Raw genomic sequence first — 20300 nt, 5'->3', positions numbered from 1 at the left:
AGCCTCCTCTCTTAGGGTTTTCGGCCGCCCCTGTCCCCTACTGTGTTCGAAAATTCAGTCTGCAAATTTTTGAATTTGCAGTCTTTTAACAGATCAAATCTGTTATTTCTCTTCGTAGAAACTTCTGATAGACTTTCTAATGCAGTCTATCAGAGGGATTAAACTTCTGTTCGTGGACCTGATTGAAGAAACGTTCGTTCATCAGTTCCTGGGATATACAACAAGAGTAGTTTAATCTGTTGGTGTACATAATCTCGCTTCGAGATTTTAAGTTAAATTTATATTGTTTAAATTTTATGTTATCAATTTTAATCGTAGAAATTTGATACCCATGATATGGAATTGTTCCATATAAAATTTTAAAACTTCCGCTGCAACGGGTATCACTTTATTTTTCGATCCGGAGAACGACCGTGTTCTAACAGTGGTATCAGAGCCAGGTTGTTCTCGGATTTTACGATTAAAATTTATTCGATTGTACCGGCCTCGATTTTTCAGAAAAATAAAACAAAAATTTTAAATTAAATTATAGGGCAATCGGGCAGCGAGTGTCGCTGCCCGGGGCAGCGCACATCGCTTCCCAGGGCAGCGATTGGCTGCCCACCTCCACGTGGGCAGCCCTGTCCCACGTGGAGGCCGGGCTGCCCGGGATTGTCCCGGGCAGTTCGGAAATTTTAAAATTTAATTTTTGATTTTTTTGAAATTTTTGAAATTTCAGTTTTTGGTCCGATTGAAAATTATTTTTGATTGGTCCACGAGGCATCGGATAAAATTGTTTGAGTCCGAAATTTTAAAAATTTATTTTTGGATAAATTTGAATTTTTGAAAAATTTATAAATTTTATCCATTAAATTAGATTTTATAAAATTAATAATTTTGGTACGATTGATAATAAAATATGATTTTATGTATAAAATTGGATTTTATATGTAAAATATGATTTTATGGATAAACTAGATAAAATATGATTTTATATATAAAATAAGATTTTATGTATGAAATATGATTTTATCTATTTAAATTTATTGCCATTGCATGATATCCAATAAATTAATTTTGAATTAAATATTATTGGATAAGGATGATCGATTGCCATGACCAATGCTATAGGTGTATGTTAGGTTTTTTACATTTGGTTTTAATTATTGTTGTTGGATTTATTAATGGGCCTGGTTTATGGCCCAATATGAATTGTCATATGTAATAAAAGTGGGCCAGGTTTATGGCCCGTTCCCACCCCTTAAATATGTATCCCCTGCTTGTCATCGAAATTTATTGTAAATTTATTAGACTTAGTGGGAGATAAAGATTTAAAGACAAAGGTGGGCCCAGCAGACAATAAAGACCGAAAAAATGTAAATTGGAAGCTCAATGTAATAGAATTGCATTGCATACTTGCATATTACCTAGGATTAGACTTAGACTCGTGATTGGCAACCACGGATCGATTAGTAATGGAATCGATCATCCTAAAATAATATATGATATTATTATTGTATGCATGTTTAGACTAAATTGTATGAATCCCGCAAGCATACAAATATTGCATGATGAGACAATTTTCAAAATTAAAAATCCCTCATTTTAAATATAATTTAAAATTGATATCAAGATAAACAAAAGGGCATTTAAATATTGTTTAAATGTTCCTACCTTCCATCAACGATCAATGTATGAGATGCTACCCGCGGATACGGTCCGGCTCATATTATTGGGGGGGCTCTTTCGTCGGAAAGCTGTACATTGGATCGACACATGTTGTAAGTTGGGTGGAACTCCCATGGGATTGGCTCATATTATTGGGGATCCACATGACGACCGTCCATCACAACTTAATATTGATGAGTCATCTTGACGTGTCACAATAAACGGCGTCATATTATTGGGCCCTTATTGGACATGAGGTAAAAACATGGAGGTTGCTTTGGAAGCAATTGGGCTCTACCATTTGAAAATTATGGTTGGCTGATATTATTCGGGACTATAGTTTGTCAATTGGACTCCATGTTCCCACTAAAGAAAATGTTTCTCGTTTTCACTAGAGGGTAGTGAAATCGTTAAAATAGTGGGAGTGAGATTCATAAAATAAAATTCGCCATATTTTATGTCTTAGTATATTAATTAAACAAATCACTGATTATTGTCTGTTTCTTTTCAGTATTTCATTAAGATGAATTCGCGCAATCCACTATTCTCTATTCTCGAACAAAACAAACTGACTGACGCAAACTATACGGAATGGTTTCGCAAGTTGAAGATTGTCTTGACCTCGGAGAAGATGTTCTACGTGTTAGAAAAATCTCCTCCGAAGGAAGCACCAGCTGATATAAGTCCGGAAGAGTTGGCCAAACTTGATAAATGGTGGGACCATGATATCAAGGCCAAATGCTATATGCAAGCTTCGATGTCTGATGAACTCCAGAGGCGATTTGAGGATACCGTGAATGCTGCTGACATTCACGTACAACTCAAGGAACTTTTTGGGGCTCAATCGAGAACTGAAAGGTTCGCTACTGTAAAAGAGTTAATGACGTGTCGCATGCGTGAAGGGACTTCGGTCCGTGATCATGGGGTACACGTGATTTGGCTCATTCAGAAGTTGGTAACGCTTGAATTGGTGTTGGAGCATGAACTCAATGTGGACTTATTACTTCTCTCTCTTCCTTCATCGTTTGACGGTTTTGTGGTGAATTTCAATATGAACAAGATAGAGGTCTCCCTTGAAGAGATGGTCAATATGCTTGTAACTTATGAAGCCACTTTAAAGAAGGATAAACCGGTTCTCTTGGTGGGCTTCTCTTCTTCTGCTAAAAAGGGGCCAAGTACAAAGGATAAGAAACGTTCTGCCCCATTCAAGAAAACCAGACCCGAGAAGAAAAACAAGACAAAGGCTTCAAACGTGGAAAAATCCAAGGATGTTTGCCATCACTGCAAGAAACCCGGTAATTGGAAACGTAACTTCAAGGAATATTTTGAGCAGTTGCGAACTGCGAAGGGTATGTTTTATATTGAAATAAATGTTTCACTTAATACTACTTCTTGGGTATTGGATACCAGATGTGGATCTCATATTTGCAATGATTTGCAGGTGATGACAAGAAGTCGCAAGCTTAGGATGGGTGAGACCCTGCTGAGGCTCGGAAATGGTTCTCGAGTTGAAGCAAAAGCTGTGGGAGACATTTGTTTAATTTTGCAGAATGATTTTAAGTTATTTTTGAGAGATGTTTTATATGTGCCAGATTTGATTAAAAACATTATTTCTATTTCTATGCTTGATAGAGATGGTTTTTCTTGCAATTTTGTGAATGAGATTTGCAATATTTACAAGAATGAATGTTTAATTGGATGTGGACAACTTGAAAACGATCTATATAACTTAAAATTAAAAGACGTTCCAATTAATTATGTTGATAAACCGATAACAACAAATAAAAGGAAAATTGATAATCAAAACCCGGCAAACCTTTGGCATGCTAGGCTAGCTCATGTTTCCTCAAGGAGGATGAACAAGCTAGTGGGAGAGGGCATGTTTGATATGTCTGATATTAACTCTCTACCTACTTGTGAGTCCTGCCTGAAAGGAAAAATGACTAAATCTCCTTTCAAAGGAAAACCTGAGCTAGTCAAAATTTATTGGATTTGATCCATACAGATGTTTGCGGACCATTTAGTATTGGTACAAAATTTGGTCACACCTACTTCATTACCTTTACTGATGATTATTCTAGGTATGGGTACTTATATTTGATGAAATATAAGTCTGAATCATTTGAAAAGTTCAAAGAATTCAAGGCTGAAGTAGAAAACAAACTAGGTAAGAGTATTAAAGCACTTCGATCAGATCGAGGTGGAGAATACTTAAGTACCGAGTTCTTGGATTATCTAAAAGAGAATGAGATTCTCTCTCAGTGGACTCCTCCTATGACACCTCAGCTGAATGGTGTTTCGGAGCGTCGCAATCGAACCTTCTTGGACATGGTTCGATCTATGATGAGCTTCACTGAGCTCCCACCTTCGTTTTGGGGCTATGCTCTTGAAACGGCGGTATTGTTGTTGAACAACGTCCACACTAAAGCAGTGGACAAAACACCATACGAGTTATGGAATGTCAAAGCTCCTAAGTATTCGTACTTGAGGATTTGGGGATGTCCTGCTTACGTGAAGCAGACAGTGGGAGATAAGTTGGATAGTTGATCCACCTTATGTTATTTTGTAGGGTATCCGAAGAATTCAATCGGATATTATTTCTATCATCCTACTGAAACAAAAGTGTTTGTTTCAAGGAATGCCACCTTCTTGGAGAAGGAATTCTTATTGGATAAGAAATACAAGATGATGGAACTCGAAGAAATTCGAGAAGAACCCGAGATACAAAATAACGATCCTATACCTCAAGAATCATCACAAGACACGCCTATTACTAGAAGATCCGAGAGGACTTCTAGGCCTCCTATTAGATATGTTCTTCTTCTTGAAGGGGATCAAAGTGAACCCGACATTGGATGTGATCCGAGAAACTTCAAGAAAGCAATTTCTGATGCTGATTTGAACTTATGGCTTGAAGTTATCCAGTCGGAAATAGACTCGATACATGCAAACCAAGTTTGGTCTTTAGTAGATCCTCCCGATGGAATAGTTCCAATAGGGTGTAAATGGATCTACAAGAGAAAACTTGGGCCTGATGGTAAGGTACTGACCTACAAGGCATGATTGGTTGCAAAAGGTTACACTCAAAGACAAGGTGTTGACTATGATGAAACTTTTTCACCAGTCGCAATGTTCAAGTCCATAAGAATCCTTATTGCCATTGCTGCATGGTATGACTATGAGATATGGCAAATGGATGTGAAGACTGCATTCCTTAATGGAAACATTAAGGAAGAGATCTATATGATGCAGCCTGAGGGATTCACATCCATGGAAAGCGAGCATAAGGTATGTAAGCTTCAGATATCGATCTATGGTCTCAAACAAGCATCAAGAAGTTGGAACCAGAAATTTGATGAAACAATAAAGGATTTTGGTTTCATCAAGAACCCGGAGGAACCATGCGTGTACAAGAAAGTAGTTAAGGATGCGGTAACATTCTTAGTAATTTATGTTGATGACATCCTACTCATTGGGAATGATGTAGGGATGTTGCAGTCAACAAAGATATGGTTGTCAGGTAGATTCTCGATGAAGAATTTGGGTGAGGCGTCCTATATTCTAGGGATACAGATCTATAGAGATAGATCTAAGAGAATGATAGGACTTACTCAAGCTACCTACATCGACACTATATTGAAAAGGTTTTCAATGGATGAGTCCAAGAGAGGACATCTACCTATGTGTCATGGAGTCTCTCTATCCAAGTCTATGTGTCCCAAGACTATTGAAGAGATAGAGAAAATGACACACATACCATATGCGTCAGCCATAGGGAGTATCATGTATGGGGTGATATCTACCAGACTGGATGTGGCATTTTCTCTGAGTGTCACGAGCAGATATCAATACAATCCCGGTCAAATGCATTGGAAAGCCGTGAAGGATATTCTTAAGTACTTGAGAAGAACTAAGAATGTATTCATGGTTTATGGAGGAAGAGAACTGAAATTGGAAGGCTATACCGACTCTAGCTTCCAAAGTGACGTGGATGACTCGAAGTCAACCTCTGGATTTGTGTTCATGCTCAATGGCGGTGCTGTCTCTTGGAAGAGTTCCAAGCAGGACACAACAGCGGATTCCACTACTGAAGCAGAATACATTGCGGCATCAGCTGCTGCTAAAGAGGCCGTTTGGATGAGGAATTTCGTCCAAGAGTTGGGCGTTATTCCTGAAGCTGTTGGTCCAGTCCCGGTGTACTGTGACAACACGGGTGCCGTTGATCAGGCAAAGGAACCAAGGTCTCATCAAAGATCCAAACACGTACTGAGGAAATACCACATCATCCGGAAGATCGTGGAAAGAGGAGACATCACTATCGAGAGAGTGGCCTCTGCAGACAATATCGCTGATCCACTTACTAAGCCCTTGCCAGGACCATTATTTGACAAACATAGCGAAGCAATGGGACTACGTAGTATGACTAGTTGGCTTAAGGGCAAGTGGGAGATTGAAAGAGTTGATGCCCCGCTAGCCAACTTGTGGCTAAGGGATTTGAGAGTCTCTTTTTGTAAACAATCTTTGTTTAATATAATATACGTTCTTTAAATGGCGTTCACTTTATCTTATTATTATATAATGATATACTATTGTTATTTTGATAAAGATCTTGAATATACTAAAGTAAGATGAGATAGTGAATATAGAGAGATCACTGTCATGAAACACATCTTATGTTCACTGTATATTCTAAACAGTTCCTTGTCAACTGAGCCGTCCACAAATAAGGATAAGGATCGCTCGAGATTGAGACTAGCATTTGCAATGCCGAGTACCACGTTTCATTGGTATGAAACATAGAGATGTTCGAAGCATGCAAATGGATATTCATATGATGAATGATCGAACTACCCTATTCGGACTTTCCAAATGGTTATCACTTATCGAGTGGATATAGTCCGCGGTTTTGGTTGTACACCATTAGTCCTTATTACTTGAAACATCATTGAGACTCTATATGCTAGTACTGTGCTTTGACTCGTTTACCGACTCTATTAGGGTCATCAGGTGTCGGGATTGGGTACAGTTACGACACATATAGGAGTCGATGCTTTGTTGTCAATGATTCACCGCACACTTGCGAGTGTGGATATCCTATGCGATCTGAGGAGATATTAGTGTGACAAATCTCTGGCCAGAGTACATGATGTGCTTTAAGAAATGGTTTCTTATTAGCACATGCGATGTCACTATTTGATCTTCAAGATGAATTGCATAGTTATCGAATCTCGAACGACTCTCGATTTACCAATGGTTGTTGATTCGATCGGGATATATGGATGAAGGGACCGTACTGTACGCTAACCAAAATCTATTGGTTCTTGCAGGCACTATCAGTGATACCTAGGGAATCATGGGGCGATGTTGCTAGGCGCTCTTACCATGATTCGTTGGGTAAGTCGGAAATTGTTGTTCCGAGTCATAAGGAGTTGTGAGCCCACGGCTAGCTGTATCCCTGAACCATTGAGGGTCACACAAGTAATGGATTTCTAATTCCCGTTGAGATAATTAAATTTAAAGAGTTAAATTTAGTGAATAAAGAAGTGGGACTTCTTATTTAAGAGTAGAGGGAGTAAGATTTCCTAAAATGACATAGTGATGGACATTTTTGGAAACCACTGAATTCGGATTCAGAAAATTTGTCTTGACTTTAAAAGATGCAGAAATGGTTTCTGTGCACATTGGTGAAATTGGTTTATCAATCTGAGTCACGATGAATTTTATATTAATTTCTGAACATGCGGGTTTTGCTTGTCAGGCTTGAACTTATGACTAATGGGCCCTAAGCTGTAAGCAGCCCACATTTTAAATAAGTTATTGCAGTGCAGAAATTACACAATCATAGGCATAATTTTCGAAAACCTAGAGCCTCCTCTCTTAGGGTTTTCGGCCGCCCCTCTCCCCTACTGTGTTCGAAAATTCAGTCTGCAAATTTCTGAATTTGCAGTCTGATTTAACAGATCAAATCTGTTATTTCTCTTCATAGAAACTTTTGATAGACTTTCTAGTGCAGTCTATCAGAGGGATTAAACTTCTGTTCGTGGACCTGATTGACGAAACGTTCGTTCATCAGTTCTTGGGATATACAACAAGAGCAGTTTAATCTGTTGGTGTCCATAATCTCGCTTCGAGATTTTAAGGTAAAATTTATATTGTTTAAATTTTATGTTATCAATTTTAATCGTAGGAATTTGATACCCATGATATGGAATTGTTCCATATAAAATTTTAAAACTTCCGCTGCAATGGGTATCACTTTCTTTTTCGATCCGGAGAACGACCGTGTTCCAACATCACCACCCGTCAAAGTCTTAGGGCTAACTTCCTTAAATCTACGCATGCTCACTCGTCGGCGCTCCTCGGGCTGTCCCCGATGTCTACGATCGTCCGGATCGCCCCAACGACCGCCGTCTATGCTACCGTGACTCTCGTCGTAATCTGCCATCTGTTACATAAGAACAGATAATCACTTAATCCGCTTTATGATATTTCCAGTGCAATGCGTTGCTCTGATACCAAAAATGTAGTGACCCAACCCGGATCCACTACCTAATCAGAGTTATAGTAAAAGCGCACGCAATAAAAGCTTTAAGCGTAAAGTGCGGATAATAAAAATACAACAATTCCAATCGACAGAATACAACCGACGCTATCACAAGTGTATAAATACTATTATACAACCAAATCGAAGGTTCAGGGTAAATAAATCCCTACCCTCTACAACCTCGCACTCTCCAAGCTCAATCCTGCTGAGAGCCGCCTGGACCGTCCAACCTCAAACCTGCCCCGCCACAAGGTACACAATACCCAAACACAGGGGCGTGAGCTAGAACGCTCAATACAAAGCAATGATATAAATACAAATATGCGCACACAGATGATTTAAAACTCAAGTGAAAACACTTGCTCATGGCGCCGGGAATATACGGTACCGGCTAGAGAGCTACTCCGTGGGGTACTCGTATACTCCATATCAGGGCTGAGCCAACCCCATCCTGACCCGAATCCAAAACAAGATACAAGTCTCATATGGAAACTGTCATACCTGACTCGAGTCCAAAATGAGATCATAGTTCCCTATGGAGACTGTCAATGACTCACATCTCTCCGGATGCAGTCACACGTAAAATCATGTATGTGTTAAGACGGTAAAACATGCTGAAACATGATAAAACATATAGCACATACTCATGCAACATATAAGCAAATATATCATGCCGGCTATCTTGGTCAGTACTTACGTACCTTTAACACTGCTGGTCAAACCTAGCTCCACTGACCTAGACTCCAAGCCTACTAGTCCAGTCTACTGCTACTACAATGCAATTATCCATGCATAAATAATAAAGCTCTAAAAGCCTTAACTAAGCTATTGCATACTCCTAAATATTTTTAGGATGCCAAAGCTATACCTGCGTCCGTCGTTAGCCCTTTGCTGACGATAGCCTCAAAACTAGGCCGTAGCTCCGCGACGACGTCTAGATCACTAAGCCACTTCCGGATTCCCCGTAGGATGCCTAGATCTCCCTAGATCTGAGTTAGAAGGCTTAGGAATCAGAGAAAAGAGAGGAAATTGGTGCGAGAAAATGAATTCTCGGACCCTCTATTTATAGGCAACGTTCGGAGCCTCCGAACCCGGTTCGGATCGTCCGAACTCGATCGGAACCTCCGATCGCACTTTCGGAGCGTCCGATTGCTCAATATTACGTCAGCCATGATGTCACCTTGCTGACATAAGCAATGACGTGTGCCCTGGTCCAGATCGGAGCTTCCGATCTTGCCGACGGAGCGTCCGATCCTGGCACGGAGCTTCCGATCCACTTCGGATCGTCCGAACTCCTCTTCGGACCGTCCAATCCTGCTAAACCAATTCAACTAATTCGAGTGTTTTGAATCCATTTCTGAAGTCCGTTATCCCAACAGGAACTTACTTAATCATGTTTTACTTAATCTAGAAATGATCACATGATTAATTACTCATTAATCACTAATTAGAAATACGGGTTACTACAGGGGGTGAATATGCTTTCAAACAGTTTAATACAATATAATTGAATTCAATCGGTTGAGTAAATGAATCCTGAGTTTATCTTAATGTCGAATGGAATTTGGCAAACAGAAGTATGTGCGGAAGTATGCCAAATTGCAGATTTAAACACTGGGTAAGTATCATTTTAGGTTAGGTGATAAATGTACGTAAGCTGAAATGACACAAGCAATTGTTTATGGATGTTCGGAGATTTCAAACACTCCTACGTCACCCCTTCTTCAACCTCGGAAGGATTTTACTAGAAGACTTTGAATTTTACAAGCAATTTGAAAAACCCCGATCCAGTTTAGGACTTAGACACTGCCTAAACAAGAACTTCTAGTACAACACTTCAGTTTCAGTCCTAGACCGATAAGAGAATAGAACGAATACAACTCAAAATTCTCAGCACAAAAATGATCCTACAATGATAAGAATAACATTTCAACGTTTGTGCTTCGAGTTCCTTGATCAAATCTTGAGCGTATGAAGCTTTTTGTATTCTCGCAAGAATGACAGAGTTTTCAGAACGTGAGATGCTCCTGAGATTGATCAAGATCTCTATTTATACTCTTTGGATTGCCAACGGTTATAAATTCAAATTGTCCTTCAGATAGGATTTAAATTATTCTCGTTGGATTTGTCACTATCATCAACGAATTCTTGAGCCGACATTCCTTTAGTATCGCGTCACTACCTTCTGCAGAGTTGTCAGAGTACGGATGATCTTATCCAGAAATGGCAAGGTAGTAAACTGTTATGGGTAGACTGATGCAATCAGTTTAGCAAGGGTACTGATGGATTCAGTTTAGCGAGATAAACTGCTTCTTTTAGCCAGTTGAGCGTGGTCGTTGATGATGACGTAGTTTAGTTTCGAATATCAGTTTGGCGCTTTTTAGTTGCTCAAATAGTTTGGCTTTCTTTTAGACTTTGTAAATACCAAAATTAAATTTTCCAACAAGGAATGTTGTGGTGTCAAAACGACACTACAACACCATTTTCATTTTTTTTAATTTTTAAATATATATATTTTTTTTTGAAGTGAATTTTTAATATATTTTTTGATTTCACCTTATTTGTCTTTTGTTTTCTTTTCTTTCTTTTTTTACCTTTTTTTTAATACGTACAGTCTAATTTTTTTATTTTTTTATATTGTCAATTTTTCTTGTATCGATTTTTTTTGTTATAATTTATCTTTTTACAATATATAATAATAATACACCAACTGATTAAATATGTCAATATAGAAACAGAAATAAGTAATTATATATTTTACTACAAAAATAAATAAGTTCGGTAACCAAACAATTAGAAAAAAACTGAAATGCAAATGTTCAAAAAAATCAAACGTTTTATATTCAAATATTCTCATTCCCTGTTGTAAATTTTTTAAAAAAATGAATAGAAGAATAGAAAAAAAAGGAATAATCAAACATGTGAAAAATGAGTAAAAATGAAACACAAACTGTGTCTTCCTCCCAAAAGAAAGAGAGAAACAAAATGTCAAAAAAAAGTCCATAAAATTAAATAAAACAAATAAAATATATAAAAAAATAGGCTAAAAATTTTTAAAAATGAAAATTTTTAGAGGGAATAAAAGAAAGATGAAAACTAAAAGCCCAAAAAACTAAATTTTAAATAATATTATATATTTTAAAGAAGAAAATTGTGTAGTAGTGCAAAAAATTATCAATATAAACAAAACAAAACAAAACAAAAAGTCATATAATGTAAAAAAAAAGAATTAAAATATATTAAAAAAACAAAAAAAAAATGAAAATGGTGTTGTGGTGTCGTTTTGACACCACTGCATCCCCTACTGTGGCAAGGCCATAGTAGGGGATCCATTCCTAAAGTTTAGTGTTTGGAAAATAATTGCTTCCAAACTTAATTTTTTAACTAAATGACAATCATACCCTTTTAATTTTTTATATTCACACTATAAAAAATGAGTTTATATATTATTATTATATTATGAATTTTGTATCAAAAATATTTTATTTTTTTATAATTGAATACTTGAAAAAAAAAATAAGATTAATAAAAATAAAAATATAAAAAATGAAAAATTTGTATAAATATACAAGATATGTACAAAAATTTATGAAAATGCAATATATATATATATATATTTAAATAAATGCTTGTAATAATAATGTAAAATTTTAAAAATATTTTTTTAAAAATATTTTTGTAATAATAATGTAAAATTTAAAAATACTTGTAATAATAATGTAAAATTAAAAAAATATTTAAAAAAAATAAAAGCATATGTAATATGATAAGTTTATTAAGGGTATAAGTGTCAACTTGTAATTTTATGTCTTAAACAAAGAAACAAAAGCCAAAAAAAGCATCGAATTTTAGCTTCTTGCTTTTGGGTAAAAATTGTAGAAGTTAAAACAGAATTTAACATTCACAAGCACTCAAAAGCACTTCTATGCAGCTAGAAGCTAAAAAGCACTTTTTAAAAACTTTACCAAACACTCCCTTAGTGTTTACCGGAGCCAAGGAATACAGCCGCTCGACGCCGCCATCGAGCGTCGTTTTCACCTTGCAATTCACAATAGAATAGCTAGCCAGGAGGCAGAGGATTCTGTCCAGCATGTTGTGTGCGTCTGGATTGTTGGTGGGAAGTTGTGCAGCAAGTTCCGCCAGCGAAACAAAGGTGTCGGGCCCCTTACTCTTCATGATCTCAAGGAGATCAAGCTCCACCGCCACTTTCAAGCCACAAGGTAGTACAGAAACTAGTTAGTTGCATGGCCAATAAGAAAGAAGCATCCTCTTCTGAAACCTCCATTGTTGAACTCGTTTTGAGAATACTAATTTTCCTTTTGAATGGTTTAATTGTTTGGATGATCGAGAGATCAAGGGAGTACTGATGTTGTGAATATATAGGCTGGCAGGCTGCGTAAGTAATATTATCCCGAGTTCCTTATATTTAGTGCATTTCGAGATAATTTTGTAATCTCAAAGACAATGTATGTATAATCGTGTAGGTAATCATACATATACATGTATAATCTCAAAGACGTAAAATATTTTATCATTGTTTTTCTATATTTACATTAACAGTTTAAGATGAGACATTTCAATAACTCATGTGAGCTTATAAATATTGTTTTATTAAATGTAGTTTTATGTCACAATATTAATATCAAAGTTTATCCAGTAGTTACAACTTGAGTTTTCCATTGTTTTGCTGATTGATCTTGAGAAATTACTAGATGTTTTGTGTCATGGATTCACCTTTTTTTTTTTTTAATCTCATGTAGGTATGTCTTGAATCAATATAATTTGTTATATATTTGTTAATAAGTAATATACGTTAAATCAAATTAAATCACGACTTTGTAATTTCCTAACTCACGTTCAATAAATGTTAAAATTTTAAAAAATTACCTTCAAAACATGTATTTTTAAGTTACAGAAAGTCATGACCGAATTATCCATTTTCATCTCTTGTAAAAATATTCATTCGTTAATTTTAAGATCATCTCATAAATAATTGTTATACTTTTTAGCCTTTATGATGAGGAAAAAATAGTTAAATTTTTAAATTTTAACATTTACATATATGGTATGAGTGTGTTGATGTGTTCTATACTTATATTTTGGATTAAAACTTGACTCCATTTGAATTGATTTATTTATTCAACATCGGTGTTATATTTAATTCAAATATATATTTTTTAATAACGTTTGGAAATATGATATTTCTAATATATAATTATGAACTAATGATTTAATTATTTACCTCAATATGTTCTTACACAAATTTTGCGAATGTCATTGTTTTGAGTGAACCTTTCCTATTATTAGTCATAGGAGAAGTAATGATAATGAATAATTTTTGTAAGATTTTTATTTATAAAAAAATTAAAAAATTTACCTTCAAAACATGCACTTTTAAGTTACATAAAGCTATAACTGGTTAATTTATCCATCTTCAAATATTGTAAAAATATTCTTTCGTTAATTGTAAAACTATATCATAAAAAATTTGTTATGGTTTTTAGCTTTTATAAGGAGAAAAAATAATTAACTTTTTTTATTTCAACTTTTACATATATGATGTGTCATATGTACGTATGTGTGTTGGTGTATTTTTTATTGATTATTTGGATTAAAATTTGACTCCACATGAATGATTTATTTCAACACGGTGTGTAATTTAAATAATATATACGATTTACACTAAAACACAGTATCGGATTTTAGTGGTCGCACACGAAAAACTCTGCACCCTAGGGTACATGTGATCAAAATTATATATATAAATATATATATATTTTATTTTATTAAAGTTGTGAGACTTGTAAGGTTCGAAAAGTCCACTAGCTTAATCACGATTAATTGATTGAATTATATGAATTAATGCATGTTATTTAGATAAATTAATTGTTATGTGAATTATGTGATTTAATTAAATGCCTGAAATGTTATGTGATATGTATGATTTTAAAGTTTTCAGGTTGGTATTAATTTTGGGTCGTAGGGATAAGTCTAGCCTTGGCTTGAGTAAAGAAAATTTGTTTATTTTAAATTAAGTTTAAAGGGATGCAGTGTATTTTTTTTATTAAATGGGAGGGTAAAATTTTAAAGGATTTTAAGTGTAACTAATGGGCCGTGTTGGAGCCCATTAGTCACAAAAGAAATAAGCGTTCAAAATTTTATTCTGAACTCTCATTTTGAACGCTTTTTTTTCTTTCAAATCTCTCTCACTCAAACGCTGCATCAAGGGTAAGGTTCTTCGACTTCTCAAGGCTAGATCGTTTCGCCATCCAGGTTAATCCCAATCAGACGATTCAGACAAGTTTTTAATGTTTTGAAACTCATTCAAGAGTATGAATATGTTTGATATGAAGCCTAGTTTGATTTATGGTGTTGATTGATGCATGATTTTAGAAAGTTACATGAGTATGTTGTAAAATCGCGAAGCGTGATGCGTTCCTGATGTTTTCGGTATAAGTTTATTGAGATTCTAGGGCATTTATGTTGTAAAAATCAGAATTTTGGAAAAAGAGATTTTGAATGAGAAGTTTTGATTCAAAACTTTGAAAAGTTGAATCGTGATGTGCGTATATTTTGAAGTTTTTCATGTGTTTGATTATAATTTTTGATGGGTGAGTGAATAGATTTGATTTGAAATCGAAAAGAACCGAAAAAGAGAAAAAAAAATTGAAGTTCGCACCCTGCGCGCCTACTGCCTGCGTGCGCAGGCAGCACCACCGGTGCAGGGGCACAGTTTTTGAGCGCCCCTGCACTAGGGGGCAGCGTTGGTGGCGCAGGGGCGCAAGTTTTCTGCGCCCTTGCACCATAGGTGCTGTGCAAATTTTTTTTAAGGTTGTGTTTTGAAATTCTAATTTCATATTTGTGGTCTTTAAAGCTATCTTAAGTATTTTTAAGAATGTTTATGCAAAAGTTTCAAGTTTTCAATGTCCGGGACAGATGGAACGACTCACGTGGATCAAATATACTATGTAATGCATGTTTATGTTTTCAACCTTCATGAAAATTATTTTTCCATGAAAATCATGAAATGTAGGAAGTATTTAATGCATGAATGGTTCTCGCATTGGTTTATGCATGCACGACATTGTTTATGAAAGTTCATGATGATGGAAGAATAATGATGACGTGCATGAAGAATGATATGATACGAAGAATGTTATTATGTATGAAAACTATTTTGATGACTTATGTATCTTGTGGTAATTATACGGGGTATGCACTTTCGGATGAGCTCCGGAGCGGCTATCCAAACATGGCTCACGGGATGGTTATACGGGGTATGCACTTCGGGATGAGCTCCGAAGCGGCTATCCAAAGAATGAAAGTTTACGGACGTAATGCCATATGCTTGTTGATCAACAGGAATCTATGAATGGCTCACTATGACGGTTGCCACACTACTCATACTTCATCACCCCAAATATTTTTTATGATATGGCTTTATCAAAGTTATGTTTATTGCATGAAAGTTTAAGTTAATGTTTTCTCTTTTAAAGTTAGAAAATCTTTTTTCTGCATGTTCTTGCTGAGTCTTTCGACTCACTATACTTGAATGGTGCAGGTAACAATGGTGTGGATGTTTTTATTGATGATTATGTGGGCGGACATGAAGAAGAAGCAGGGGTCGGTCCAATGGGCAATGCATGAGTGTGAATGCTTTAGAATGGAAGATGTTTTAAACATTTTTATTTGATGAGAGAGAAACAAGTTTTAATTTTTAAGTTGATGGCCATGTTTGGCAAATATTTTTGGATGCTATTCTATTTTTGTGCACTTATTATACGCTTTTTTAATAAAGAAGATGATGCTTCCGCAAAGTTTTTATTTTTCCCAAAATTTTAAGTATGTATGTTTGAGTAGCGTTTCGATTGAGAAATTGGGACGTTACAAGACTGGTTTGTTGGTATGACCAACTCTTCCTTTAATTAGCTCTTTAGTATACATTTAATTATAATAATGTCATTTTATTTTGTCCATTAATAACTACTTATTTACGAGAAAGTCATTCTCATAATATTTTTTTGTTCTTTATGGATATTTATTTAAAAAAATGTGATGTTTTTATTTTATTATTTATTATTATTATTTATTATTTTCAGTTAAAAATTGGACAGTAAAAAATACACGTGAGAGATACTAGTCTTTATTAGTTTCCCGCGGCCCGTAGGTTCGATTTCTAGCCGCTCTAATATACGATATAATATATATTTTCTAGTTCTACACTAATTCGAAAAGACTACTTATATTATATTAATGGTTTAGGTTAGGTGATTAAATTGATTATATTTTTCGTATTTCAGTCTACAAACAAGATTAGAAACATTATTTAATAGAGAGGAAGATTATTTTAATAAACAAAAAATTGCGATTTTCATATATTGAAAAATGAATTTATGGTTGAATATGAATAAGCGCTAATTACATTAATCATTGTTCAACAGAATTATAAAATTAAATCAATAGTGTACAATGCATCACAAGTAATTCAATCAATGTTCTAAAAAGCGGTAGGCGATAGGCGGGCGAGCGGTCACCGACCATCTAGTGCCTAGGCGCTTAAATGGCATTGACCGCCTATGTGGTCTTTTTTTAACCTATATATCTAATTATTCTAATCCAATCCATCTTACTATTTTTTCAATATTTTCTTTTTATCTAACTTAGCTGCTTAAGTGGTGTTTTTTTCAAATCTAAATATATATCGAATTATTCTTGTTCATCTTAATATTTTTTTAATAATTACTCATTAACGAAATTCAACTCGAAATACATGACATATTTATCATTTCATCCGATACAAAATGATGAACAAATATGCCAAATAATATTTTTTAAAAAAATTAAAACTAAAAAATATAAAATATTATATGTTAATTTAGACAATGGTCAACCGCCTAGCGCCTGGACGCCGCCTTTTAAAACACCGAATTCAATAATATTCGTCAATCAAAAAATTATATACCTTATGGCAATTTTGTCTGTATATGTCCGGAATATTAATTTATATGTATTTTGTTTCTGAGCAATAGTTTTAATTTGATTTACTGATGACAAAAAATGGCTATATCTCTATATATAAAAGTACTGATTTTTAATTGTTAACTCGATATCGTTTCTTGTTATACAGTAAATAGAAAGGATAACCTACTTGGTTTAGGTTAGGTGATGAAATTATGGGCAAATTATTTTAAACTCCCCATTACCAAATTTCTCTTTAACTTAACTCCCTACTCACCCTTTTTTTTTATTTTCACTCCCTAGTGGTCCCCATATTTGAATTAAAATATAATTAAAACTAATCCTTTGTACGTGCCTTTGTTATATCTATCGAACCAGTCCCGGCCATGCAAGACTATTAGATACGCAAGGTTTTCAGCCGATATACTCAAGATTAGGGTCCAACATGCTTCCATAAAATGAATTAAATTTAAATACCTCTTTGACCATATTGTCGTCGGGTCATACCTACCGAGTTTTACGAAGTGCTTCTCAAACTCCAACCACGCAGTCGCAACAGATGGTTTCTGCACAAGCTCCTTCAACGACACCCAGCACAGTCTTAATTCGTTTTCTATCTTAAGGCGTATGGTATATAAATTTAATTATAAAATATGAACATCAAAGAACGAGAGATTTAGGAAATTTATTCAAACATAATATTATTATATAAATCAACTCCTTTGAAGAGGAGAAGACAACTTGTTTAGCTACTCATAGTAGCCTTGTTTTTGAAATACATAAAAGAAAACTTAATACAAAGAGAGAGAAATATTACAACAATTTATTTGTAAGAAAACTGAAGGGAATGATCGATGTCTTCAGCTTCCTCAAATGCTTGTATTTATAGTTGTAGTTCCACTCGTTTCACCGAAAAACTTCAGGCAATCTCACAGCTGTCTTGTATTTCTTTATGTCATTATTAATGACATCTTTTACTAGTGGAGGAGACAGCTGTCTTGAATTTTTTATGCCATTATTGATGACATCTTTTACTAGTGGAGGAATCACATGCCTGCCATTTTCTTTTGGCTTTATTCTCCTTACATGTCTGCTTTATTGTTGTCGGGGCATCTTTTGCTTTTGAAGTAGGCCCTTGTGAAAACGCATCTTCGGTGGTCCTTGTCCACCTTTGCTTGTCTCGAAAAAATCTTTTCGATCCGTTCGGGGTCTAAAGGTTTTTCCAAATTCTGGCTCCTTCTGATTTGGGCATTCTGGGTAGATATTCTCTGACCATCGTCCAATATGAGCCATGTTACAAAATTTTCGGCGAGTTTCTTTACTCCCCGGCAGCTTGTTGTTCCACAAAAGATTTCTCTTCTTTTCGAAGAGTTCTTCCGCAAATGCTGTAGTTTTTCCTGTCATTGTGTTTAACAGGAACGATCTATTCACAGAATTCTGATAAAATTTGAATGGAAACTTGACTTTGTCCATCTCAGTAAGATAGACCCAAATACCTCATGCCCTTCTGGTTGAGATCTCATTTTCCCCGAAAGTGGACACCAAGGGTATTTCTTCAGTTTTAGGATCCTTGATAAATTTATGACTATTTATATCAGGTCTCCTCAGCTTGATGAAATGAAAGGGTTCGTGTGATCCTTTCACTGTTGGTTCTGGAGCTGCACTGAAAAAGTATAACTCAAGCACATCTCCTCTGGACAAATGATCATTATTTGCCCATGTTTCTTGGACTGCTTCCTGGATCCATTTTGGTAACTGTGATATCTCCGGAAAGCTTGGTGACGTTGTATAAACTGAGGCCAAAGCCTCAAATTCATACCAGAGTTTTACATCTTTAGGATTGACATTGTTTTTTAGCCAAACTCTTGGATATATTCCTGCAACATCAACCCTGCAAGTGTTCGGGTTAATTTCACTCCTTGTATTCAATTTCTCCCACCTCTGTTGATAAACCTGGAATGGAAAAATAATAGATGGATTAGTATCAATCTTAGATTTGCCCTTGTCAGTGTTGGGCCTAAGATTGATCTCTTCCTCTTTTACCCCAGAGGGGGAAGGTTGACTTGATGAGTTATCCTCATCAATTGTTGCTTCATCCAGATCATCAAAGGCTGAAGATAAATTAGCACTTGTTTCTTGAGTTTTAGATTCCTCAACATCTTGTTTCACAACTGGTGGTTGTATTTCTTGTTTTTGTAAAATCAATGGTTTTAACATATCTTGTTTATGAGAAACCAATGGTTTCTCTATAGCCTTCACAATTGGCCCTTGAATAGCAGCCCATAGTTGTGTTTGAGCTTGCATACATCATGTAATTCGATTAGATACTTTGATCCGATCAGCTTGTTGTAACCTGCCGGCCATTTCAGCATTAATGGCTAACTAGTTGAACTCATTTTGAAGCAACCCAAGGTGTTCCCTGAGATGCCTTTGCATTTTCATGATGAAATCCACGTCACTGCCTTCCATCTCTTGTTAAGAAATCTGGAAGAATATTTTCATGAGATTTAATAATAACAATATCAAAAATATAATTTTGACATAATGCTTGTCATCTTAATAACCTAGCTTTCTCAGGTTTAGATTCAATCTTATTTTTTAGGAAAGCTTTTACCTGGGTGTTATCAACCTTCAGAGTGAATTTTTTAGCAAGTAAAAATAATGGCCATTTTTCAAAAGCCCTTTTAACTGCATAAAATTCCTTCTCGTTGATATGCCATCTAATGGCCTCAGATTCTGAAAAAAGACCGCTACAGTATCTGCATGGTATTTCCCCATCTGGAGTGATCTTGGTAAGGACTGCTGCCCACCAATCGTCACTGGCATCCGTAAATAATACCAGATCATCTTCATCTACGGATATAGCCATTTTTGGGAGATTCTTACATATCTCTTTTAATTGGTTTATCCCTTTAGTATGATCATCGGTCCATATAAACCTAGCATCCTTTTTTAACAAAGGACTGAACACCTTTCTGTACATTGCTAGATTGTTAATGAACATCCCTGCAAAATTAACTACTCCAAGAAAACTCTGGAGTTGTTTTACATCTTTGAGTTTATCTGGAAAATCCTTTACCTTTTTCACAATATGGGGTTGTTGAATTATTCCAGTTTCATCAATCTCAATACCGAGGAATTCAATTTTCCT

The sequence above is a fragment of the Henckelia pumila genome, chromosome 4 (genome assembly GCF_033568475.1).
Source record: "Henckelia pumila isolate YLH828 chromosome 4, ASM3356847v2, whole genome shotgun sequence".
NCBI lineage: Eukaryota > Viridiplantae > Streptophyta > Magnoliopsida > Lamiales > Gesneriaceae > Henckelia > Henckelia pumila.
Note: the sequence above shows the minus strand (reverse complement) of the source record.